General features: G+C 50.2%; 1 long non-coding RNA gene across 1 annotated transcript in view; it reads left to right on the top strand.

The window, feature by feature from the left end:
• The window catches only part of LOC137562704 (uncharacterized), a 56,102-nt gene that overhangs the window by 15,162 nt on the left and 14,914 nt on the right, over nucleotides 1-26,026 (top strand). The window contains exon 3 of the long non-coding RNA XR_011030168.1: nucleotides 8,945-9,057. This is a non-coding gene — a long non-coding RNA (uncharacterized lncRNA). The remainder of the gene's footprint in view (nucleotides 1-8,944; nucleotides 9,058-26,026) is intronic.

The following is a 26,026-nucleotide window of genomic DNA, read 5'->3' as shown; positions in this document are numbered from 1 at the left end:
GAAGCTGCTGACGAACTTCTACACAACTACCATTGAGTCCGTCCTCTGCTCATCCATCCTAGTCTGGTACGCTGGCTCCTCCAACAGCGACAGATACAAGCTCCAGAGGGTCATTAGATCGGCGAAGAGAATCATCGGTAGACCTCTCCCCTCGCTCGACCTCCTCCACAACTCCAGATTACGAGGATTGCCAGCGACCCCTCACACCCGGGCCACCGCTTTTTCAGCCAGCTCCATTCAGGCCGCAGGTTTCGAGCCATTTACACCAGAACTTCGAGGCATAGAGACTCCTTCTTCCCCTCTGCCGTCAACCTCCTGAACTCCCTTCAGGCCATCCAATCTCTAGCGCTGTTCCCCGCCTAATGTTGCAGTTGCTGACCTGATGGACTGTCTAGTGTAAAACCCGGACCCTGCCACCGCTGTCCTCATCCCACGCTGGACCCTCGGCTGCCGCGACCCAGGACTGTCAGCTTGCCCGCCCAGCTCCCAGGCCCCCCTGCTGCCAGGATCAATCCAACTGCCGCTCCGGCCTCTGCCACTCGGACCTCAGCACGCCGGCCCTCTGCCCCCGCCGACACTCGGATTCCTGCTCCAGGCCGGCAACTACGGTATTACGGCGGCCGCTGCTGCTCTCCATCCGGGTCTCCATCCGGCGGCTGTTGCTGCTCTGGTCTCCATCCGCTCCCGGCCGCCACTGATGCCAGCGGCCTCCGCTGAAGCTCCTGCCGGAGGACACTCCACGGGCTACCCTCGGGCCTACTGCTAACATCTGACGCAACTCAGCCCGCGTCCTGGCCGGGGATTGACCCAAGGTACGTCTCCGCACGCCCAACCTCCGGCCCCACATGGCCAGGCCTGGCCTGCTCCTCTGGCCCGCTCCCTTACTAGACTGGCTTGTGCCAACTCCCCAGCTGGTCCTCCAGCCCCATGTGACCTTGCTCAGCCCCTGATCAAAGCCCTGGCTCCACGTGGCCCGGCCTGGCCTGCACCTGATCCCACCCAGACCCGCCTGGCCTGCTCCTGATCCCAACCCAGATCTCATATCTGCCGCGTTGCTCAGTATACATAGTGCCAGCACCAGTACCAGCACCACCTAGGGTCAGGATCACCACTCACCTTACATGCGGTGGCAGCCAGCTCATGGACTCACGCACTAGGCCCCCTCCCCCCAGCACAGGCGGAGGGCAGTCATTCCACCCTGTGCCCCCACAGCCTAGAGTCTTGACGAGGGAGGACCTACTTTACTGGGAACTGAGAGCCCCCTGCAAAACGTTTGACGGCAGATCCCTGTGGGACACAGTTAGCTCCCACATCGACCACCTATCTAGCAATGTCAACAGCACCCCAAGGAAGCGGCGCCATAGGGGGTGCAGGGCAGGAGCCCTGGCACGACTCAAAAAGAAAGGGCTCCGCTCCCCCATCCCTGCCATTCTACTAGCGAACGTTTGCTCGCTCCCCAACAAGGTAGATGAGCTGCTCCTACTCCTCGACAGCAAACCTGCAATTAGCAGGAACACCCCAGTTCTCTGCTTCACCGAGACCTGGCTGAACGATGGCATCCCCGACAACCTCCTGCAGGTGCCAGGCTATAACCTCCTCCGTGCCGACCGGGATCCCACCCTCTCGGGGAAAAAGCGGGGTGGCGGGATATGTTTCTACATTAACTCTGCATGGTGCACCGACAACTCCATCCTTAGCATTAGCTGCTCCCCTGACGTTGAGATCCTAGCCGTTAACTGCAGGCCGCAGTACTCGCCCAGAGAGATCACATCCTTTGTTCTTGTCGGTGTTTACATTTCCCCCCGATGCCAACGCTAGGCAGGCCCTGAGCTCTCTGAGCGACTGCATCTCCCGGTGGGAAACCTACCATCCAGGGGCCCTCCTTATCATATTGGGGGACTTCAACCACGCAAACCTGAACCACGAACTGCCAAGGTACAAGCAACATGTCACTTGCCTCTCCAGGAATGACCGCACTCTTGACCACTGTTACACTGTCCACAAGAACGCGTACAAGGCTGCCCAAGGAGCTGCCCTGGGGAACTCCGACCACAGTCTAATTCATCTGATCCCCACTTACAGAAGGCACCTTGACACCAACAAGCCTGTCGTCAGGTCAACCAAAAGGTGGACAGAGGAGGCAAAGCTGGAGCTTCAGGCATGCTTTGATTGCACGGACTGGGCTGCCCTGGCGGCTCCCTCCCTGGGGGAATGGGCAGAGAATGTCACCTCCTACATCAGTTTCTGTGAGGACACCTGCATTCCAACCAAGACCTTCAAGGTGTACCCCAACACAGCCTCGGACAGGCCCACCGAACCACCGATGGTCCCATCGGTGGGCCCCGGCCGTCCCGCCTCCTGGGGGCCCCAGTGCTAAAAAGGAGGGGGGCTAAGCGCAGGAAGGGGGGACATTGTGCACAGATCGGCCGGCGGGGAGGGGCGGAAGCCTCCCCCCCCCTCCCTCACCTAGGGGCCCCCCCTTCCGCGCCCCCCCCTCCAGAATTGCAGCCAGCGGCAGCACCGGGGAAGAATCACTTAACGGCATGACGGAGAGATCCGTAGCGCTGCATGCCGCTGGCTGGTCTGTCTCTGTCTCCTGAACTGACTGTCCAATCACGCTCTCGCAGGAAGTACTGCGAGAGCTTGATTGGACAGTCAGTTCAGGAGACAGAGACCAGCCAGCGGCACGCAGAGCTACGGATCTCCGTCATGCTGGTAAGTGATTCTTCCCCGGTGCTGCCGCTGGCTGCAATTCTGGAGGGGGGGCCCCTAGGTAAGGGAGGGGGGGCCCCTAGGTGCCACCAACCTGCCCACATTACGATTTTCTGGTGACTGCTGCCCACATTGTGATTTTCAGGTGTCTGCTGCCCACATTACGATTTTCTGGTCACTGCTGCCCACATTGCGATTTTCAGGTGTCTGCTGCCCACATTACGATTTTCTGGTCACTGCTGCCCACTTTTGGGGGGGGGGGGGGGGTATCTGCCACCAACCTGATTGCATTTTGGGGGGTATCTGCCGCCAATCTGATTGCATTTTGTGGGGGTATCTGCCGCCAACCTGATTGCATTTTGTGGGGGTATCTGCCGCCAACCTGATTGCATGTTGTGGGGGTGTCTGCCGCCAACCTGATTGCATTTTGTCGGAAAATCTGCTGCGATTTGACTACTTGATGAATTATCATGAGGCATGTAACTACTTGAATATTTTATCTAAAATGTATCTGGCCGGACCTAATCTCTGTGAATAACACTGCTACTTATGTTGTGTTTGGTTTTTTTTTAAGTCTGCCCATGACTCATCGTGACCACGTCGATGTTCCAGTGCGTGGTGACACCCATTTACTTTCGCTGCGCGCGCCGCATGTGGACTATTGGAGGCTGTCCTCAGAAGTGCTCACGATCTTTTCCCTACCATAAACTCATGCAAAATTTATAGAGTACATGTGTATGTGAGCCCAAAATGGGGGGGGGGCCCCCAGGCTGAAACTTCCTTGGTGGGCCCTTAGTGTCCCAGTCCGACCCTGCCCCAACAACAAGCCTTGGTTCAACAGCAAGCTGCGACGGCTCAGGAAACTGAAGGAGGTGGCGCACAAGTCCGGTTCGCCGGAGGAGTACAGAGCTGCCAGAAATGCCTTAAACCGGGAACTAAAAAATGCAAAGAGGGTCTTCTCGGACAAGTTGAGACGGAGTCTCCAGTCCAACAACTCACGGGAGGTATGGAAAGGCCTGAGGGCAACTACGAACCTTAAGCCCCCACCCCAGCAAGCAGCCCCCAGCACTAAACTGGCCGACGAACTCAACGAGTTTTATTGCAGGTTCGAAAAAACCACACATGCAGCCTGGCATGACAGCGGCCAAGGACAATGGGGAGCACTCCCCTCTATCTGTCCCGGGAGCTGGTGGTGACGCTCCGATCGCAGTTAGTGAGGAGGATTGCACCTACGCAAGCTTGACCCTAGGAAAGCTTCGGGCCCGGATGGGGTAACGTCAATCTGCCTGAGGACGTGTGCAAGCCAGCTGGCCCCTGTCCTCACCTCCATATACAACAGATCCCTTACGGAGGGCAAGGTCCCCTCCTGCTTCAAGAGGTCCACGATTATCCCAGTCCCCAAGAAGTCGGGTAACACAGATCTCAACAATTACAGACCAGTGGCCCTAACCCCCACCATCATGAAGATCTTTGAACGGCTGGTCCTTGCCTCCCTGAAGCACTCCACTTACGCCCTCCTTGACTCACATCAATTCGCATACAGGGCAAACCGGTCGGTAGAGGATGCCATCAACATCAGCCTGGAGTACATTACGGAGCACCTCGACAGGCCAAACTCCTATGCCAGGCTACTGTTCCTGGATTTCAGTTCCGCCTTCAATACCATCTGCCCTGAAATCCTGCTGGCCAACCTCGCACAGTTGGGAGTAGCCCCCCCTCTGCAGGTGGATCGGGGACTTCCTGTTCAACAGAACGCAGAGGGTCAAGCTAGGCAATTGCTTCTCCAAGGTGAGAACTACTATCATAGGTGCTCCGCAAGGGTGTGTCCTGTCCCCGCTCCTGTTCTCCCTGTACACCAACAGCTGCATCTCAACTGACGACTCTGTTAAGGTCATTAAGTTTGCGGATGACACCACAATCGTTGGTCTCATCGGCGGTAACAGTGAGGACGCCTACCGCGGTGAGATAGACAGGATCTGCAACTGGTGTACAGATAACAACTTAGTCCTCAATGCAGCAAAGACAGTGGAACTGGTCGTGGACTTCAGGAGACGCCTCCCCCCCCCACTCCACCCAATTCTCATAAGGGATATCGAAGTCTCCAGGGTCCCCTGCGTTCGGTTCCTCTGCACAATCATCACTAAGGACCTAAAATGGGGGCAGAACTCCACCATAACCCAGAAAAAGGCACAGCAGAGGTTATTCTTCTTGCACCAACTGAAAAAATTTGGCATCCCACGCTAGTTGCTCAGGTGCTTCTACACTGCCACCGTGGAGTCCATTCTTTGCACATCCCTCATCGTCTGGTATGCAGGGGCATCTGCTAGCGATAAGTACAAACTCCACAGAGTAAGCAGCACTGCAGAAAAGATCATCGGACTGCCTCTGCCACCCCACGATCTCCTCCACACGGCAAGGATGAGGACGAGGGCCACCAAGATCTCCACCGACCCCTCCCACCCGGGCAGTCGGTTCTTCAGGCTCCTTCCACTGGGCCGCCGCTACAGGGCTGTCCCCACCAGAACCACCAGACGCCGGAGTACCTTCTTCCCCCAGGCGGTACTCCAACTGAACTCGAACCCCACATGACAGCTTGTGTCTTTCCTCTTGCATATAACCCTGGTTTGACTGAATGCCGCTCACTATGTACATGTCTATGTTCATGTTCATGTTTATGTAGCCTACCCTACACCGTATGTACGTAGTTCTTATGTATGTATGTATGTACAAATGCCATGCCATGTGCTCCAAAAACAATTCCGGGTATGTCTCTGGCATACTTGGCGAATAAAGCTGATTCTGATTCTGATGGTTCCAGGGGGTACTCAGACTTGATATACTTAACCAAGAATAACAAATTTAGAGTTTTAGAAAATGATAAATCTTATTTAACCACTTCCGGATTCTCGGAGCGTATATACACGCCCCTGAATCCTGAAGTGTATACCGTCAGTTCACGGAGGGTGTCTCCGTGAACACCCTGCGAGCCGATCGGCGGCTCGCAGGGTAAATGTAAACACACGGGGAAGATCTTCCCCGGTGTTTACATGTATACGGCGCTGCTGCGCAGCAGCGCCGTAGAGGAGATCGGCGATCCCCGGCCTCTGATTGGCCGGGGATCACCGGCATCTGATAGGCTAAAGCCTATCCCATCAGGCGCAGGACGGAAATCCGTCCTGCGCCGCTCACAGGGGGAGGGAGAGGGAGGGAAGGGGAAGGAGGCCAGGAAGCGCTGCGGAGGGGGGCTTTGAAGAGCCCCCCCCCCCGCAAGCGCAAGCAGCCGGCGGCGATCAGACTCCCCCAGCAGGACATCCCCCTAGTGGGGAAAAAAGGGGGGAAGTCTGATCGCCCTGGCTGCTAGCTGATCTGTGCTGTGGGCTGGAGAGCCCACGCAGCACAGATCAGCACAAAATTTCATGGTGTGGAAGTGGTTAAATAACACCAAATTAGTATTTTATCTAACTAAAAGCAATAATAAATGCTTGGAAATTGTTTAGAACCAATTATCATTTACTTTGATAATATGTTTACTATGCTAGGGGGTACTTGGTGAGTATAGGGTTTTACAAGGGGTACATGCCAATAAAATGTTGAGAAACACTGATCTAGAGCACTGAGGATTGCCAGCGACCCCTCACACCCGGGCCACCGCTTTTTCAGCCGGCTCCATTCAGGCCGCAGGTTTCGAGCCATTTACACCAAAACTTTGAGTAATAGAGACTCCTTCTTCCCCTCTGCCGTCAACCTCCTGAACTCCCTTCAGACCATCCAATCTCTAGCGCTGTTCCCCCCCCCCTAATGTTGCAGTTGCTGACCTGATGGACTGTCTAGTGTAAAACTGTTTAAACCGCACCCTGCAGACTACCGTTATACCGCTGCACATCTAACTATTAACCCTCCTGGCGGTTCATTTTTTTTGCCATATAGGCAAAAATCCTTTTTTTTGTTTTTTTTTGTTTTTGTTTTGTTTCATGTAAAGCTACCAGAGTGGTAGCTACATGAAACACCACTAGAGGGCGCATGTGTCCCTCTAGTGCGATTGTCGCCGGCATCAATAGCAAACAGGGGAACGCGTATATAACGCGCTCCCCTGTTTGGCTTCTCCTGTCGCCATGGCGACGATCGGAATGACGTCAGCCGACGTCCTGACGTCAGACGCCTCCGATCCAGCCCATAGCGCTGCCCGGAACTCATTGGTCCAGGCAGCGCAGGGCTCTGGCGGGGGCCCTCTTGTGCCGCTGTGTGCGGGCGATCGCCGCAGAGCGGCGGCGATCAGGCTGTACGCGCGGTTAGCAAAGTGCTAGCTGGGAAGGTTAATATGTACCACTGATTATGTTGTATGATTGTATGACTATGCTCTTTTCTTATGTTGCTACTACTTCTACTTCTCTCTCTGAGCAATTGAATGTGCCAAACCCAATTCCGGGCACGACCCAGTCGTGCTTGGCGATTAAAAGATTTCTGATTCTGATACTATATCCCACTCTAGTGTACTGGTTAAGGGCACCTTTGACATGGAAGACCAGGGTTCGAATCCTGGTTAGGGTCAATACCTATTCAGTAGGGAGTCAATAAGCCAATCTTAAACAGAATTCTCCATTTTATGGGGAGCTAGTGAAGTGAGCGAAGCTTGGGGGAGCTGTGGAACCCAGTCTTAAAAGGAAATCTGAGATGTAATTACTGGGGGCATTTATACTTACCTGCAGCTTCCACCAGCCCCATGAGGTGCATGGGCTCTCTCGCAGGCCACTCCATTCACATGATATGGTGCCCAGTAATCTGGCTGGCCATGCTCTTGTGCGCATGCTCAGCCCAGCCACACGCACACACCAGGTTGTGCTCCTGCAGCTGGAAGTGTTCTGCGCCTGCACAGAAGTACTTCGCAGGCACAGAACGCTCCCAGGCACAGGAGCGCGGCGGGACACACACATGGCCGTGCCGTGTACTGTATGTGCAGAAGCACACGACTGGTCAGATTACCGGGAGGAATATCAAGTGAAAGGAGCGGCCGACCACGGAGCACACGCAGCTCATGGGGCTGGGCTGGGTATAAAAGCCTTCAGTAATTACATCTCAGGTACACTTTTGAAGGGAAGGTCCGAGGTGATTAACCACTTGCCGACCAGGGGTGATTTCCCTGATCTGTGCTGCGTGGGCTCTCCAGCCCGCAGCACAGATCAGTATTATGCCAGGGCGATCAGACTTCCCCCCCCCCTTTTTTCCCCACTAGGGGGATGTCCTGCTGGGGGGGTCTGATCGCCGCCGGCTTGCTGCGCTTTGCGGGGGGGGGGTTCTTCAAAGCCCCCCTCCGCATCGTTTTCTGTGCTCCTTCCCTCTCCCTCCCTACCTCTTCCTTCTTGGGCTGCGCAGGACGGATATCCGTCCTGCGCATTGAAGGATAGGCTTCAGCCTATCATATGCCGGCGATCCCCGGCCAATCAGAGGCCGGGGATCGCCGATCTGCCCTACGGCGCTGCTGCGCAGCAGCGCCGTATGATGTAAACAGCGGGGATTTCTTCCCCGCGTGTTTACATTTTGCCAGCGAGCCGCGATCGGCGGCTCTCCGGCTGTTCACGGAGACACCCTCTGTGAACGGACATGGAAAGGCCGATCGAACGAGCGGCTGTTTCCATGGAAACCCGCAGGCGACCAGTTTACGCCAATTGGCGTTAGCTGGTCGTCAAGAGGTTAAAAAAACAAAATCTACTTACCTGCGGCTTCCTCCAGCCCCTGGCAGCCGTCCTGTGCCCTCGCCGCAGCTCCAGTGGCTCTCGGTTCCCTCCGGTGCAAATGCTGACCTCGCCAGGTCGGCATCTTCCTGTGCTCCAGCGTTTGGCTCACTGAGTCACACTGACATCATCCGGACTGTACTGCGCAGGTGCCAAACTACTGCACCTGCGCAGTACAGTCCGGATGACGTCAGCCCGACTACGTGGACTCGTATACCGGAGGGGACCCCGGGCCACCGGCGGGGAGCAGAGCTGCGGCGAGGGCACAGGACGGCTGGCAGGGGCTGGAGGAAGCCCCAGGTAAGTAGATTTTTGTTTTTTAATCACCTCGGACCTTCCCTAAGAAGTTGGCCTTCCCTCAACACTGTGAGTACCGTCTGGGATTTGTGCTGGTAAGTTGAGAATGCTGGTTAGTTACTCTAGTTAGTCTTATAATAATCATGCACCTCCTTCCATCAGACCTTTCACCTGCTTTACTTTATTTGCACTACTGTACATTGCAGAGTTGATGACCTGCCGGAGCAGACGCTGGTTGTCAGCGTGTAGCAGGAAATACTGTAACTGTATGGAGTAAGCACTTGGAACAGGCACTTGGCAAACATGATAATATTGACAGGTGAGCAATGAGGCATCTGGTCTCCTTTTCTTCCTCGTCTCACACAGCCCAGGTAGGGTCAGACACACCAGGGATCTTATTTGGGTGTAACATTTTTATTGCTTTTTCACCAACAAATAGGAAAGAAAGAAGTACGATACATAAAGGAGAAGCTAATAGAGGAAATAGGCCAACATGACCACACAGTAAAACAGCGTTGCTGTTTCTTCTGTATCACATTACATGGCATGTTTGCCTTATTGAAACAAAAGGTATTTGCAATAATTCAACTTTAAAGAGGAACTGTAACCCAGGATTGAAATTCATCCCAGTCAGTAGTTGATACCCCCTTTCCTACAATAAATCTTTCTTTTCTCTAATAGATCTTCAGGGGGGTCTGTATGGCTGATATTCTGGTGAAACTCCTCCCACAGTGTGATGTCATGAGAATGGTACTGACAGTTTCCTTTCTGTGAGCCTTGTTGCATTGTAGGAAACAACTGCTTTTTCCAACTGCCAAGCAACCAGTATCTCCCTCTGTGCATAGAACACCTGTGATACCCCCCACCCTCCTGGAGAGATCTGGAGTGCCTGATGGTCTCTGCTGAGCGCCTTGTTCACCTTCCTGTTTGAAGCTTCTATGCCATGCGGTTTCCCTTTCTCCTCCTTCATTAGCAACAGAAGATATCAGGAGGCTATAAACTAATGATAGGTCAGTATGGCAATCAGCTCCCCAAGATTTTTAGAGCCAATCCTAGGAGGCAATAATCTTTGTACATGTGTGCGCACCTTTAGTGACATGGAGTTAACTTGGGTAGTGGTGCCTACATTACCTGTAATAGCTGCTAATCGCAGCTATTAACATAGGCACCTATGGCAGCACCAATATTGTCGGCGGATAGGGTTAGGCATTAGTGGGGGGGGGGGGGGGGTTCGTTTTAGGCATCGGTGGTGGCTGTCTTAGGATTAGGCATCAGGAGTGGAGTCTTAGGCTTAGGCATCGGGAGGGAGGACTTAGGGTTGGGCATAGCTGGGGGGGTCTTACGGTTAGAAAACGGCAGTAGGGTCTTGGGGTTAGGCATCGGCAAGGGGTCATAGGGCTAGGCATTGGCAGGGGGGTCGGTTAGGGTTAGGTATTGGCAGGAGGGTCGTAGGGTTAGGCATTGGCCGGGGGTGGGGGGGGGGGTCATAGGGTTAGGCATCGGCAGGGGACTCTTATGGCTCATACACACGGGTTACAACTGTCGCCGCAACCACTGTCGCTAGTCAGAGCTGTCGCCGCAACTGTTGCTAGTTCGCCGCGCGTACTGCGTGTGTATGAGGACTAGCGACAGCAACCTATAGACCATGGACGGAGCTTCCGGCGGGGGGGGGGGGGAACCTTTGGCGACAGCTTCCGCCGCATCTCTGTCCCTCTGTGTGCCATGTGTACGGCTGCTGCACAGAGGGACCTGTCGCCGAGCTGTCTCGCACACGTCCCCGGTGTGCTAGCGACAAGCTGCAGCGGTACCCCGTGTGTACCTAGCTTTAGAGTTAGGCATAAATGGGGAAAGGGGGTCTTAGGTTTAGGCATCAGCAGGGGGTCTTAGATTTAAGCATTGGCAGTAATCGGTTAGGGTTAGGCATCGAGAGGGGGGCTCATGTGACAATAATATTAGGTTAGGCCAGTCTGCACAAGAGAAGTGCACCCTCTACGTATCTCTCCAGCGGCTGCAGGTATGTATAAAACTTTTCATTTCATTCAGCTCTGGTACACTTTAAGTCGTGGAATATCTGTAATTTTACCGATATTCCACTAGCAGCTTTCTCCGCCACCCACATTTCTGCAGCACCCTTTTTAAATGTATTCCTCATTTAGGTTATTTTAAACACACCTAAGCGTAAGTACACTACTGGTTTAAAATTAAAAATTAGGAATCTTGGTTAAAGTGGACCTGAACTCTTGCACAGGACAGAAATAAAACAGAGAGAAATGCACCCTGTATGTATTTAGAGAGTTTAGCCTCTCCAATTCCCCCTCATCTGTGACTAATCACAAGTGTAATTTGATTGCTCAGCTTTGTCTGCTGGCTGGCACAGCCGAGCAGCTAATGGGTAAACACAGGATGTTAACTCTATGTCTGCTTTCATGAAAGTTGGAAGTAGGCACACAGCTTTTGTATCAGCCATAACAAATAAATGTTGTTCTTTAAAGGAATATTTAAGTAATAAACTTTTTTTTTTTAACTTACTTGGGGCTTCTAGCAGCCCCCTGAAGTCCTCCTGTGCCCACAACGTCCTCCTGATCCCCTCCAGCCAGCTGCGGGGCACCCTGATAGAGCTTGTGCTGCTGGGAGCGCTCTGCGCATGCTCAGTATGCGAAAACTGCTCATGCACAGAGCTCTCCCTGCAGCCCCAGGACTGCCTAATGCCAATTGGCGTCAAGTCCTGGGGCCAGAGCTCCTCCCCGCCTTCAGTCTCCGAGCAGCGATCGCCACTCGGGAGACTGTTAGACAGTGAACCGCCATCTTTCTACTAAGTACAGCGCTACTATCTGCACACAGCGCTGCGACCTGGCACACAGGAGAGCGATCGGCTTTCATAGGCTAAACAATGTGGGGGCGATCAGACCCCACCAACAGAGAGCTCTGGGGGGGGGGGGGGTCCCTTGTGTGATGTATTGTGCGGCCCTGCGGCGAGGCCTTAAAGCAGCAGTGGCCAATTTAGTCAAAATTGGCCTGGTCTTTAGGGGGGTTTAACACTGCGGTCCTCAAGAGGTTAAATATTCCTTGAGGGCTCGTTCACACCTAGGGCGTTTTGCAGTTTGAGTGCTGGCGATTTTAAAAATGCCCTAAAATCACTAGTGCAATGAATCCTTGTGGGATAGTTCATATCAGCGCGTTTCGTCTGCTTTCCGCTCAGCAAAGTGGTGCATGTACCATTTTTTTAGGGCGTTTTTGCTACAATGGAATGAAAAGTGCAAAACCCCCACAAAATCGCTTTGTACGGTGATTGCGTTCGCGCTTTGATGAATATTTATTTTTTATTTTATTTTACATTGTATTTATTCATTTCCGGGTCAAAGAGTTCACTTCCTGACTCGCTCTGCCAAAGTGCTTTGAAAAGCACTGCACACAAAATCAGTGCAATACATCTGTGCAGTGGAACGCACCAGCAACGTGCAAAACATCGAAAATCGATGGCATTCGCGATTTCAATTTTAGATGTGAACAAAGCCTGAAAGCTTATTGTGCGGTTGCTTATCTTTTAGAGCATAAAAGAAGTTTTGAGGTCTGCTTTAACCCTCCTGGTGGTTAATTTTTTTTAGCCATATAGGCAAAAATCCTTTTTTTTCCTTTTTTTTTTTTTGTTTCATGTAAAGCTACCAGAGTGGTAGCTACATGAAACACCACTAGAGGGCGCATGTGTCCCTCTAGTGCGATCGTCGCTCGCCGGCATCAATAGCAAACAGGGGAACGCGTATATAACGCGCTCCACTGTTTGGCTTCTCCTGTCGCCATGGCGACGATCGGAATGACGTCATGGACGTCAGCCGACGTCCTGACGTCAAACGCCTCCGATCCAGCCCATATCGCTGCCCGGAACTCATTGGTCCGGGCAGCGCAGGGCTCTGGCGGGGGGGAGGGCCTCTTGCGCCATTGCGTGCGGGCGATCGCCGCAGAGCGGCGGCGATCAAGCTGTACGCGCGGCTAGCAAAGTGCTAGCTGCGCGTACAGCATTTTAAATGGAGCAAATCGCCCCACCAAGGGCTGAGATATCTTCCTGCGCGGCATAGCCCGACGGCTCAGCTCGGGCTTACCGCCAAGAAGGTTAAAAGACATCCGAGGTGAAAATAAAGTGATGAGAAAAACAATTGTATCCATCCTCCTTCTCCTAAAAATGACTTTTTTTTTAGATATCTGACAGTTTTATTTTATCTTTAAATCTAGTTTTTACTGTTTCATTGTCTCTGCTCAATGACACCTTCATTGAAGTATGTCAGAGCTCAAATATATGATTATTGACCCTTTTTATCTCTTTCCTGCTCTCAGAAGCCATTTACTGACAGGAAAGTACTTTATGGCTGTAATTACTTATCAGTGAGGGTTATGCTATAGTCTGACCCAGTCCCGACCCGGGCAGAAACTGTCACTTGCATACCTGATGTTTAACTTTTTCAGGCAGAGAAAGAAAAAAAGGAGCACAGCCTAGTTATTAGTGTGCTAGACACTGTACATACATGTCTATCTCTTCATGTCACTTCACCTAGGTTGTCTTTTGGTGAGTGAGTGAGAAGTGGTCTCCTCTTCCTGTGTCTCAGCACTTCCCCCTTGTTATGCCATATCTCCTCACAGCAGGCCAGCCATGCAGTGATGTAATCAGGGAGTGTGATATGGGGGCAACTCTCTGCTTTGTACATAGCCCTCCAGCTTCCTTGTGTCCTGCAGACCCCTGCCGTTTGCTTACACAATGTCAACAGACAGTTAAGTAGTTGAGAAAAAAGGCACACAGTTGTGATTGAGTAACACAGCTGAGAAGCCCACCAGCTTCCATTGCAAGACTTGCAACAGACTACGCTGATTATTTTTTACATTTCCTTTACAGAACAGTACTGTGGTTTGAGGCCTGATAACTCTAACTCAACACAAAAGATCATGTTTAAGGTGCGTACACACGCCGGACTGGAGGCAACGCCGGGCGGATCGCTCAGAAACAGCCGTATCAGTCCGCCGACAGTGCGTACACACGCCGGACTGTCGTTGGCACGCCCACCCAGGGGGAGGTAACGACGGACCCGTCGTTGCCTCCAGTCCGGCGTGTGTACGCACCTTAATTATTATTACTGCAAATCCCCGTCATCCAGAACTCAGGCAATAGAAGACTCAACTAATGCTGGATCCACACCATACAATTTTTCGTCCGATTTACATGCCCGATCGATTATTTCCAGAATGTCCGATCTGAGGATCGATCGATTTTATGACCGATTTCCGTTCGTTTCTATGGAAATCGGTCATACAATTGCTCATAAAATCGATCAATCCTTAGATCGGACACGCTGGAAATCGATTGGGCATGTAAATCGGCCGAAAAATTGTATGGTGTGGATTCAGCATAACTGGCATGCCTGAGGGGATAAAGGAGACAGTGCTTCAATGTGGGATGGTCACCATAAAAATCACATTTCAACAGCAACTGGTCTGAGTGTATTAAGTGATAAAGATGCTAATCCTGCATTCAAAACTTTTTCTGCTGTTATGGTTTGGAGTTATCACATACCTTAGGAGCACTGGCCCTTTAATGCCATTGCCAAACAGTTGCATGCTGGGGGTCTTTTTATACAATACAATACAATACAACACAATAACATTTCTATAGCGCTTTTCTCCCATAGGACTCAGAGCGCTTAGGCTCTCTCAGATTCAGTAATTTGTAGTAGGATGAAGTATTCACACAACAAAAGTTATATTTCTGCAAATGCCAAACTGAACAGGTGGGGTTTCAGTCTGGATTTAAACACGTCCAGGGATGGAGCTGTACTGATCTGTTGAGGTAAGGAGTTCCAAAACGTAGGGGCAGCATGACAGAAGGCTCTGGGACCAAAAGTTTCCAAGTGGACTCTGGGTATGACTAGATTATTAGAACCTGTGGATCTGAGAATGCGGGGATTGCTACGTAGCTGCAACATATCTTTCATGTATCCAGGGCCTAGATTATTCAGGGATTTAAATGTCAGTAGGCCGATCTTGAATAGGACCCTCCATTCTATAGGTAGCCAGTGAAGGGAGTGCAGGACTGGCGTTATGTGGCAGTGACGGGGTTGGTTGGTTAGCAGTCTGGCAGCAGTATTCTGTATCAGCTGTAGGCGGTACAAGACCTTTTTTGGAAGGCCAGTGTAGAGAGCATTACAGTAGTCCAGTCGGGATGTGATGAAGGCATGGACTAAGGTTGGCAGATCTTCTGGGGGGATGAGGTGCTTGATTTTTGCAATGTTCTTCAGGTGAAAATAGGATGATTTCACCACAGCAGAGATTTGAGTTCTGAAGTTTAAATTCCCATCAATTAGAACTCCCAGGCTACGCACATGATCAGAGCTGTGTAGATCCGTGCCTCCTATTCCCAGTGGTGAAGACTGCAAGTTAAGTTGTTTTGTTATCATGCTCTGCCCTCCAATCAGAAGGACTTCAGTTTTGTCTGCATTTAGTTTCAGCCAGTTGTCATTCATCCATTGCTGTAGTTCACGTAAGCAGGCGTTTATAGTTAGAGTTGGGTCTGTCACACCAGGCTTGAAGGAAAGATATAGTTGGGTGTCATCTGCATAGCAGTCATACCCCCCAACCGTCCCGTTTTCGTCGGGATTCTCACGATTTGGGGGGGCCCTTCCGCTATCCCGGGCCCCCCCTCTTGAATCCTGACGGCTGGGCAGAGAATGGAGGAAGAAAAAATGATCGAGGCTCCAGCCGCGGTAATGAGGGATGCGGGAGCCCGGCTTCATTACTTCCTCCCTCCCTCTCTCTGAATACCCCCCTGATGTCTGTCCCCCCCTCCTTGTTAGCAGAGTGAGCGCAGCGGAGCAGCCAGTCGAGTCCTTTTACTTACCGCTGATCCACTCGTACTGGCATCGGACCTCCATGTGCTTCCTGTTTACTATGACGTCACAGGAAGCACATGGAGGTCTGATGCCAGTACGAGTGGATCAGCGGTAAGAGGACTCGGCTGGCTGCTCCGCTGCGCTCACTCTGCCTACAGGGAGGGAGGAGGGGGGACACAGACACATCAGGGGGGCGTTCAGAGAGGGGGGGGGGGGCAGACACATCAGGGGGGCGTTCAGAGAGGGGGGGGACAGACACATCAGGGGGGCGTGCAGAGAGGTGGGGGGGGCAGACACATCAGGGGGGCATAGACACAGAAACCCATGGGCACCCTCACCCTTCTCCCCACCATTTTTTAATGACAATTGCATATATATATATATATATATATATAATCTCTGCAATTGTGTATATATATATTTTTTTACTAGGGGTGTGTCAGGGGGTGTGGTTGGGGGTGTGTCAGGGGGTGTGGCTTATGTCCCGGTTTCTCATCTCAAAAAGTTGGGAGGTATGAGCAGTGGTATGTCAGGCCATGTTTTTGGATTAGTTTTCCAAGCGGTATCATGTAAATCGTGAAAAGCAGGGGAGAGAGGATTGAGCCCTGGGGCACCCCATACTTAATTGATACAGGGGTGGACAGGAAGGGCCCCATAGACACTTTGTCGGTTCTGCCACTCAAGAAGGATTGGAACCACTGAAGAACTATGCCATCAATGCCACAGTATTCCTGTAGCCTGTTTATCAAGATGTCATGGTCAACTGTATCAAAGGCTGCAGAAAGGTCTAGCAGTATGAGGATCGAGGACTCTGTCTCTTGCCATGAGCAGGTGGTTGCATATTTGGATGAGGGCAGTTTCAGTGCTGTGGTGTTTCCTGAAGCCAGACTGGAATGGGTCATAACAGTTGTTTTGTAGGATTTTGGCTTCTAGCTGGAGGTAAACGGCTTTTTCAATTAGCTTTCCCAGAAAGGGGAGGTTAGAGACAGGTCTGTAGCTGGTCATTGCATCAGGGTCCAGGGAGGGTTTTTTGAGGAGAAGCCTGATGATTGCTTCCTTCAGTAAAGCAGGAAATATCCCTGATTGTAAGGAACAGTTAACAATTTTGAGGAATACCGGTACAAACAGGTCGGGGCAGTTCAACATGAACTGTGTTGGGTCAGGATCCAGGTCACAGGTAGTTAGGTGGAGGTGAGGGAGGATGCTTGATTTGACTTCTTCATCAATTTCTTTGAAGTTTGACCAAGGTTACGTTGTCTCTGCTAATGGTCTTCGGCGCTATATTAGGCTCAGATGCTGTAAGTTGGATGGCGGACCTTATAGCGGAGACTTTGTCTGTGAAGAAATGGGCAAATTGGTCACAGAGGTCCTTTGTAGCCTCGATATTAAGTTTTTGACATGCCGGGGTGCAGAGTTTTTCCACTGTGCGGAACAGTTGGGCTGGTTTGTTAACTGCATTTGCAATCTCTTGTGATAGAAAGGATGATTTTTTTCCCCGTGATTACCTTTTGGTAGTTCTTCAAGTGGAGGATTAAGGCATGTTTGTCTTCTGGGGACTGAGATTTGCGCCACAGTCTCTCAAGTTTTCGGCCTTGTCTTTTATGGCGTTATCACACCACTGTGCATGATGGTGTGGAGTAAGATATTTGGTGCACAGAGGAGCAATGGTCTCAAAGGTGGAGGACACACATTTGTTGTATTTAAACACCAAAGTATCAGGGTCCAAGCTGGAGTCAGTCAATTCATCAAAGCTAAGGTTATCTCGGATATGTTGAGGTGTTAGCCCTTTTAACCTTCTTGCCGGTTATCCCGAGCTCAGCTCGGGGTAACCTGCACAGAAGGATTTCTCCGGCCCCGCTGGGCCAATTTTCAAAATTTTTTTTTTACTTTGCTAGCTGCGTGCATTTTCCGATCGCCACCGATTCGCCGCTACCCGCCGTGCCGCAACCCCCCCCCTCCAGACCCCTTGCGCAGCCTGGCCAATCAGTGCCAGGCAGCGCTGAGGGATGGATCGGGATTCCCTCTGACGTCCATGACGTCGGTGACATCATCCCGCCCGGTCGCCATAGCCCAGCAGGAAATCCCGTTCTGAACGGGATTTCCTGCTTACTCTGATCGCCGAAAGCGATCGGAGTGGGTAGGGGGATGCCGCTTGTCAGCGGCTATCATGTAGTGAGCCCTGGGCTCGCTACATGATTTAGAAAAAATAAAATTAAAAAAAAGTGCTGCGCTGCCCCCTTGCCACCAGAATTGGAACGGCAAGGGAGTTAAGCGGCTGTATTTTATTTGATTCTTGACCTGGTGTTTGACAGCTGGTATTGAGAGGGAGAAGTGGATAGTGTGATGGTCTGACCAGGCAACAGGATTAATTTCCACATTGGCTATTGACAGCCCAGTATGGAATATAAGGTCCAGAGTGTGACCTTTCCTGTGAGTAGCAGAGCTGATTGATTGAAAGAAGCCCAGTTCATGTAAGGCACGAGGTAGCTCTATTCCAAATTGTGAAGAGGAGTCATCCACCCATGTTTTGAAATTTTCAAGAACAATCCATCTGGGGTGTTCCAGTGTCAGGTTGCATAGGAGATCTACAAGTTCCTTAAGGAAGTCTGAGTATTTTTCTGGTGGGCGGTAGATCAGCAATTTGTTAATGTTTTTCTCAGCTGAAAGTTGCACCCCCAAGCATTCAAACGAGTTGGTAGGTCCTACAGTAAGTGGTCTGATTTTTCAAAGCTGATCTAAAGCAAAGTGCAACCCCTCCACCCCTGCGTTCTTTCCTGTTGCAGTATATCACGGAATAGTTTGTTGGCACGGCGGCCTCCAGGGTGGGGCCAACTGGTTCAGAAAGCCATATTTCAGTCAGGCAGGCCAGATCAGTAGACTCTATTAGATCATGTATGATTGCTGTTTTGTTGTTTATTGATCTGACGTTGCAGAGGACAGCCTTGATGGGGCTTCCGTGGGAGCTAGGGTCTGAGATTGAGGACTCCAGGACAGAACAGTCTTTATCTATAATATATGCCTCCTCTTCCCTCTATTTCCCCCTCCTAATGACATAAGACAGTGCACTTCTTAAGGCTCGTACACACGCTGTACTAAAGGCAACGACGAGTCCATCGTCACCTCCGCCCGGCAGATCATTCAGAAACAGCCTTATCAGTCCGCCGACAGACTGTACACACGCTGTACTGTCTGCTGAAATTGTACTGTCTGCTGAAAACCCGCCCAGCGGGAGGTGATGACGGAACCGTCGTTGCCTTTAGTACGGCGTGTCTACGAGCCTTTAGTATAGACCTCAGTGGGAGTGTCAGAAGACTCTGGAAGGAGGGCAGGTAAAGAATACACAATTAGCAAGAGGAGGAAAAAGAGTGAGGGAGGAAATGATGTCAGGAGGTCAAAGGTAACAAAGATGGAAACTGCCTAGAATAGGCTTCTCTGCTTTTTCTTTATAAAATTCACAGGAATCATAACGTGGACAGTACAATACATCTGTTATGTAAGTAGAACTAGTATTTATCTACTTATATATGTGTTTTTTTATTTCTAGGTCAACATGGGTGTCACTTGTTCTTTAAGGGGTTTGTAGGTGCAGATTTTGGGCATTAAATGTTTACTGAGTGTCCAGCGCCATCTTCTAATCGTCCTGTAGCTCATATCGGCTTCCCGGCACAGCACGCTCCTGTTGCCGGAAGCGAGGATGCGGGCGGCTAGAGCTGCGCAGGGGCAGTGGCCGAAGACATTAAATTCGCCAAAAATGGAAGTGAGCCGCAGCGGGGGACCAGAGGATTGCTGTGTTCCGGCGCGGGTGCAGGACGTCTGCAGGGGGCTGGTAGAAGCCCCAGGTAAGTTAAACTCTTTTTGTTTTTTTTGTTATAGCTACCAGTTATCCTTTAAAGGGGAACTTCAGCCTAAACAAACATACTGTCATTAAGTTACATTAGTTGCGTATATCAAAAAAGGGCGCCTGGAAAAAAGGGCGCGGGGTGTAGCCGAAATTAGAAGTTTGAATTAGAGTTTCGTTTAAGAGGTTATAAACGATAATTTAGTGCTAAATACGTTAAATAAACGGAAATGAAATGGCAAAATACCGTCTATAACAGTAAACGAATTCTGAAATGAAACGTCAAATAGCGTCTATAGCAAAAACGATATTTACACTTGTATTAAGCATAGTACTAGAATGGTAGGTTTTACAGGTATTTTACTACAATTATACCTAACTTTAGGGTCACAGATATCTCTCCTTATCCCTATCCCTCACACCTAGACCCCCCTTTGTGTAAATACATATAATGTAATAAATTGTATATATTACATATATTGTACTATAACTATACCTAACCTTACTCTCATACAGAGCCCTCCCTGTACCTATCCCTAACCCCTAGACCCCCCTGGTGGTGCCTAAACCTAAGACCCCCCTGGTGGTGCCTAAACCTAAGACTGCCCTGGTGGTGCCTAAACCTAAGACCCCCCTGTTGGTGCCTAAACCTAAGACCCCCCTGGTGGTGTCTAAACCTAAGACTCCCCTGGTGGTGCCTAAACCTAAGACCCCCCTGGTGGTGCCTAAACCTAAGACCCCCCTGGTGGTGCCTAAACCTAAGACCCCCCTGGTGGTGCCTAAACCTAAGACCCCCCTGTTGGTGCCTAAACCTAAGACCCCCCTGTTGGTGCCTAAACCTAAGACCCCCCTGTTGGTGCCTAAACCTAAGACCCCCCTGTTGGTGCCTAAACCTAAGACCCCCCTGTTGGTGCCTAAACCTAAGACCCCCCTGTTGGTGCCTAAACCTAAGACCCCCCTGTTGGTGCCTAAACCTAAGACCCCCCTGTTGGTGCCTAAACCTAAGACCCCCCTGGTGGTGCCTAAACCTAAGACCCCTGTGGTGGTGCCTAAACCTAAGACCCCCCTGTTGGTGCCTAAACCTAAGACCCCCCTGTTGGTGCCTAAACCTAAGACCCCCCTGTTGGTGCCTAAACCTAAGACCCCCCTGTTGGTGCCTAAACCTAAGACCCCCCTGTTGGTGCCTAAACCTAAGGCCCCCCTGGTGGTGCCTAAACCTAAGGCCCCCCTGTTGGTGCCTAAACCTAAGACCCCCCCTGGTGGTGCCTAAACCTAAGACCCCCCTGGTGGTGCCTAAACCTAAGACCCCCCTGGTGGTGCCTAAACCTAAGACCCCCCTGGTGGTGCCTAAACCTAAGACCCCCCTGGTGGTGCCTAAACCTAAGACCCCCCTGGTGGTGCCTAAACCTAAGACCCCCCTGGTGGTGCCTAAACCTAAGACCCCCCTGTTGGTGCCTAAACCTAAGACCCCCCTGTTGGTGCCTAAACCTAAGACCCCCCTGTTGGTGCCTAAACCTAAGACCCCCCTGTTGGTGCCTAAACCTAAGACCCCCCTGTTGGTGCCTAAACCTAAGACTCCCCTGGTGGTGCCTAAACCTAAGACCCCCCTGTTGGTGCCTAAACCTAAGACTCCCCTTCTGGTGCCTAAACCTAAGACTCCCCTTCTGGTGCCTAAACCTAAGACCCCCCTGGTGGTGCCTAAAACTAACCACCACCCTGGTCCTAACCCTCCCTGTACCTATCCCTAACCCCTAGACCCCCTAGTAATGCCTAAACCTAACCATCCCCACTGCACAAAACACGCTAAACACATATAAACAATAATATATTTAATCCTTAAAATACTTCACTCCAAATAACATGAATAAAATAATTTATATATTTGTAATAGAATAACTAGCCTTAAAATCACGTAGAAATCTTAAAATAACAGTAATATTTAAAGCGATATTTTAGTAACTATAATCAATGCATTCGAAGTGTAAAAACAAAGTTAATACCAAAAGCGATGTATTTCTAATACAATCAGCTTTAGAAACGTTATTTAAGCATTATACATATGAAAACGAATTTTAAATGATAAAAGAAGTGTAAACGAAATTTTAGTTGTTATAGTTTTTATAAGCGCATTTTTAAAACGAAAAAAACTAGTTAAAACCCATATAAGCGAAATTTACAAACGAAAAAATAAGTATAATACAAAGTCTAAACGAACTTGTAAACGATATTTGTTATAAACTTTATCCTGTAAACGAAAACCTTTGTTAACACGATCCCTGTAACCGCTATTTCTCGTGCGCCCTTTTTTCCTGTCGGGCGCCAAATAGCCGAGATTTTGCATTGCAGTCTATGGCGGCGCCCTTTTTGTCCACTATCCCTGTGCGCCCTTTTTTACTAGTTCCACATTAGTTATGTTAATTAGAATAGATAGGTAATATAATATCTTACTCACCCTGTTTTAAAAGAAAAGGCAAATGTTTGTGATTCATGGGGGCTGCCATCTTTGTCATGGGGGCAGCCATCTTTTTGGTTGAAAGGAGGTGACAGGGAGCAGGAGACACAGTTCCAACTGTCCTGTGTCCTGACCACCCCTCCCAGCTGCGCACCCTAGGCTTCAAATGTCAAATTCAAAATGTAAGCAAAAAAAAAATGTGCACCAAAACAGCAGAACGAGAGCAACAACATCAGAAATCCCATCATGCTTTGCACAGCATCAGGGGAAAAATGCCCGGGCAGTTTTCTTCTGTGCAGCTAAAAATGAGGCTTGTATAAGAGAAACAAAGTTCTGATGCCGTGAAACTGTTAAAGAAACACCAGGCCTTTTCAGTGCTGCTGAGTCGATTTTTAGTCTGGAGGTTCACTTTAAGTCATAGAATGGCATGGGTGATCAAGCAGGAACAGAAGGGGAGAGGATCTTGCCAAAGACTTACAATCTAAAGTTAACATGGTCTATTTTATATCGGCGACACCCTCCCATCTTTCTTTCCACTAAATATATTCCTGAAGTCTTATTTATGTTTATACCTGTAATGCAGGAATTGCCTCTTTGTATTCAGACTTTTATGTGTTACATTTCAGTACTGACTCTTCTAATGAAAGGAGGGACTCTTAAAAGCTAATCCTACTCTAGTTTTTGATTTGTGCAAATAAAAAGTATTTCATACAGTCTGCAATCCTTTTATGCTGCTACAGGTGTACTAATACAGTACAATCATCATACCTTTATCATGGTTCAAATAAACAGCTATGAAACAGCAACTCTGTTATGTTATTATTGGATTCATATAGCATCAACATATTACGCAGCAATGTACAATACATAAGATTACAGACAATGATAAAGGGTGCCCAGCAACACAGTACAGGTAATAAGCCAAAGGATACGAAACACAATACATGTAATAAGCAATAAGATACACAACACAATACAGGTAGTAATACAATGACAGATCATACACTGGAGTGGTCGTGCCAATAATACAATGTCACATTATTCTGTTGGTAGAGTGTACAATCAAGTAAGATACACAAGGAGAGAGGGCCCTGCCAAAGGCTTACAATCTAGCGGGAGGGGGTGGTGACATAAAAGGAGAGGGGGGGGGGGTGCATCGAGAGGTTCTTGACAGGGAGAGTTAGGGCAGCGTTGAAGTGGGGTAGGCCTCCTCGAAGAGGTGAGTTTTGAGGGCTTTTTTGAAGGAGGTTAGCAGGCCTGATGGGCAGTGGGAGAGAATTCCACAGGATGGGGCAGTTCTAGTGAAGTCCTGTATGTATGTAGAGATCATTATAATGTCCACTATTTTACAGGACCAGCCCTCCCAGCAGAGGCGTAATTACAAATCACAAATCTCCATGTCTTCATTCCCCCGCTGTCCCTGTTCAAATGTCTTTGAGAGTCCTAGGAAGGCTTAGGAATCAGTCGTATCGCTGAGTGCTTCCGAAAACAAGAGCATCTGTACTGCACATGCGGGAGCCCTTACTTGTGTTGGCAGTATCAATAGAATTACTTTAAACTACAGTGTAGTAAAACAACCATGAGATGTCCCTGTGTGTAAAATGTGATGATGATCTCTATGGTGTTGTTGTTTCCTGTGCCCACTCTGTGTGATCCTCTCTGAGCTAAGTAAGCTGCATTTCCTGATTGCGGTGTATGATTTATCTCTGCATGTTTTTCTTCAGTAAAGAGGTCTAACTTGTCATGCCGGGTGCCTATCTGCTTGTAACCACCACTCTGCTCCATCACCCTGTGCATGTGCAGTACGGATTGGTTTTGGTGTGCCGTATCAATTTTTAACCTATTTTGGTTCCTGGACGTAGTTTCTACGTCCAGGAACCATGCGCGCTCCCGTGCCCGATCGTGCACGCGCACTCCCGGCCGCGGATTCGGTAGCCACGGAATCAATGTATCAGGCTATGGTGCCCGATCACTGATTCCTCTCCCCCGCTGAAAAAGCGACAGCTTTTCTTGGAAGCTGTGCTTTTTCTGGCTGTTCCCTTCCCGATGCTAGAGATGGGCCGAACGGTTCGCCGGCGAACTTCGGTGGTTCGCGTTCGCCTCCTGCAGGCGAACGTTTCCGGAAGTTCGGTTCGCCCCACAATGCACTATGAGGGTCAACTTTGACCCTCTACATCACAGTCAGCAGGCCCAGTGTAGCCAATTAGGCTACACTAGCCCCTGGAGCCCCACCCCCCCTTATATAAGGCAGGCAGCGGCGGCCATTACGGTCACTCGTGTGCCTGCGTTAGTGAGAGTAGGGCGAGCTGCTGCAGACTCCTCTCATAGGGAAAGATTAGTTAGGCTTAGCTTGTCTCCCTGGCTGCATACCTGTTCTGTGAACCCACCACTGCATACCTGTACTGTGAACCCACCACTGCATACCTGTTCAGTGAACCCACCACTGCATACCTGTTCTGTGAACCCACCACTGCATACCTGTACTGTGAACCCACCACTGCATACCTGTACTGTGAACCCACCACTGCATACCTGTTCAGTGAACCCACCACTGCATACCTGTTCAGTGAACCCACCACTGCATACCTGTTCTGTGAACCCGCCACTGCATACCTGTTCTGTGAACCCACCACTGCATACCTGTTCTGTGAACCCACCACTGCATACCTGTTCTGTGAACCCACCACTGCATACCTGTTCTGTGAACCCACCACTGTATACCTGTTCTGTGAACCCACCACTGCATACCTGTCAGTGAACCCACCACTGCATACCTGTTGTGTGCAGTGAACCCGCCACTGCATACCTGTTCTGTTCAGTGGACCCGCCACTGTATACCTGTTTAGTGAACCCGCCACTGCATACCTGTTGTGTTCAGTGAACCTGCCACTGTATACCTGTTCTGTGAACCCGCCACTGTATACCTGTTCTGTTCAGTGAACCCGCCACTGTATACCTGTTCAGTGAACCCGCCACTGCATACCTGTTGTGTTCAGTGAACCCGCCACTGCATACCTGTTCTGTTCAGTGAACCCGCCACTGTATACCTGTTCAGTGAACCCGCCACTGCATACCTGTTGTGTTCAGTGAACCCGCCACTGCATACCTGTTCTGTTCAGTGGACCCGCCACTGTATACCTGTTTAGTGAACCCGCCACTGCATACCTGTTGTGTTCAGTGAACCTGCCACTGCATACCTGTTCTGTGAACCCGCCACTGTATACCTGTTCTGTTCAGTGAACCCGCCACTGTATACCTGTTCAGTGAACCCGCCACTGCATACCTGTTGTGTGAACCCGCCACTGTATACCTGTTCTGTTCAGTGAACCCGCCACTGTATACCTGTTCAGTGAACCTGCCACTGTATACCTGTACTGTTCAGTGAACCCGCCACTGCATACCTGTTGTGTTCAGTGAACCTGCCACTGCATACCTGTTCTGTGAACCCGCCACTGTATACCTGTTCTGTTCAGTGAACCCGCCACTGTATACCTGTTCAGTAAACCCGCCACTGCATACCTGTTGTGTGAACCCGCCACTGTATACCTGTTCTGTTCAGTGAACCCGCCACTGTATACCTGTTCAGTGAACCTGCCACTGTATACCTGTACTGTTCAGTGAACCCGCCACTGCATACCTGTTGTGTTCAGTGAACCTGCCACTGTATACCTGTACTGTTCAGTGAACCCGCCACTGAATACCTGTTCTCGCCATGGTGCGCACAAGTCCAGCACGGCCGTCACTACACAAACAGCTGTTTGCGGTGCGTTACACGGTGAGTTTGGTGTGTCAGTGTGAAGCAGTACCTTAATTACACTACCTGATTGATGTATACACATGCAAGATGTTTTAAAGCACTTTAGGCCTGTCATTTAGCATTCAATGTGATTTCTGCCCTTAAAACGCTGCTTTGCGTCAAATCCAGATTTTTCCTGGGGACTTTTAGCGTGTATCCCACTCCACCATGCCCCCCTCCAGGTGTTAGACCCCTTGAAACATCTTTTCCATCACTTTTGTGGCCAGCATAATTATTTTTTTTCTTCAAAGTTCGCATCCCCATTGAAGTCTATTGCGGTTCGCGAACTTTACCGCGAACCGAACCTTCCGCGGAAGTTCGCGAACCCGGTTC

The sequence above is a fragment of the Hyperolius riggenbachi genome, chromosome 3 (genome assembly GCF_040937935.1).
Source record: "Hyperolius riggenbachi isolate aHypRig1 chromosome 3, aHypRig1.pri, whole genome shotgun sequence".
Taxonomy (NCBI): Eukaryota; Metazoa; Chordata; class Amphibia; order Anura; family Hyperoliidae; genus Hyperolius; species Hyperolius riggenbachi.
Note: the sequence above shows the minus strand (reverse complement) of the source record. Positions and strands in the feature narration are given on the sequence as shown.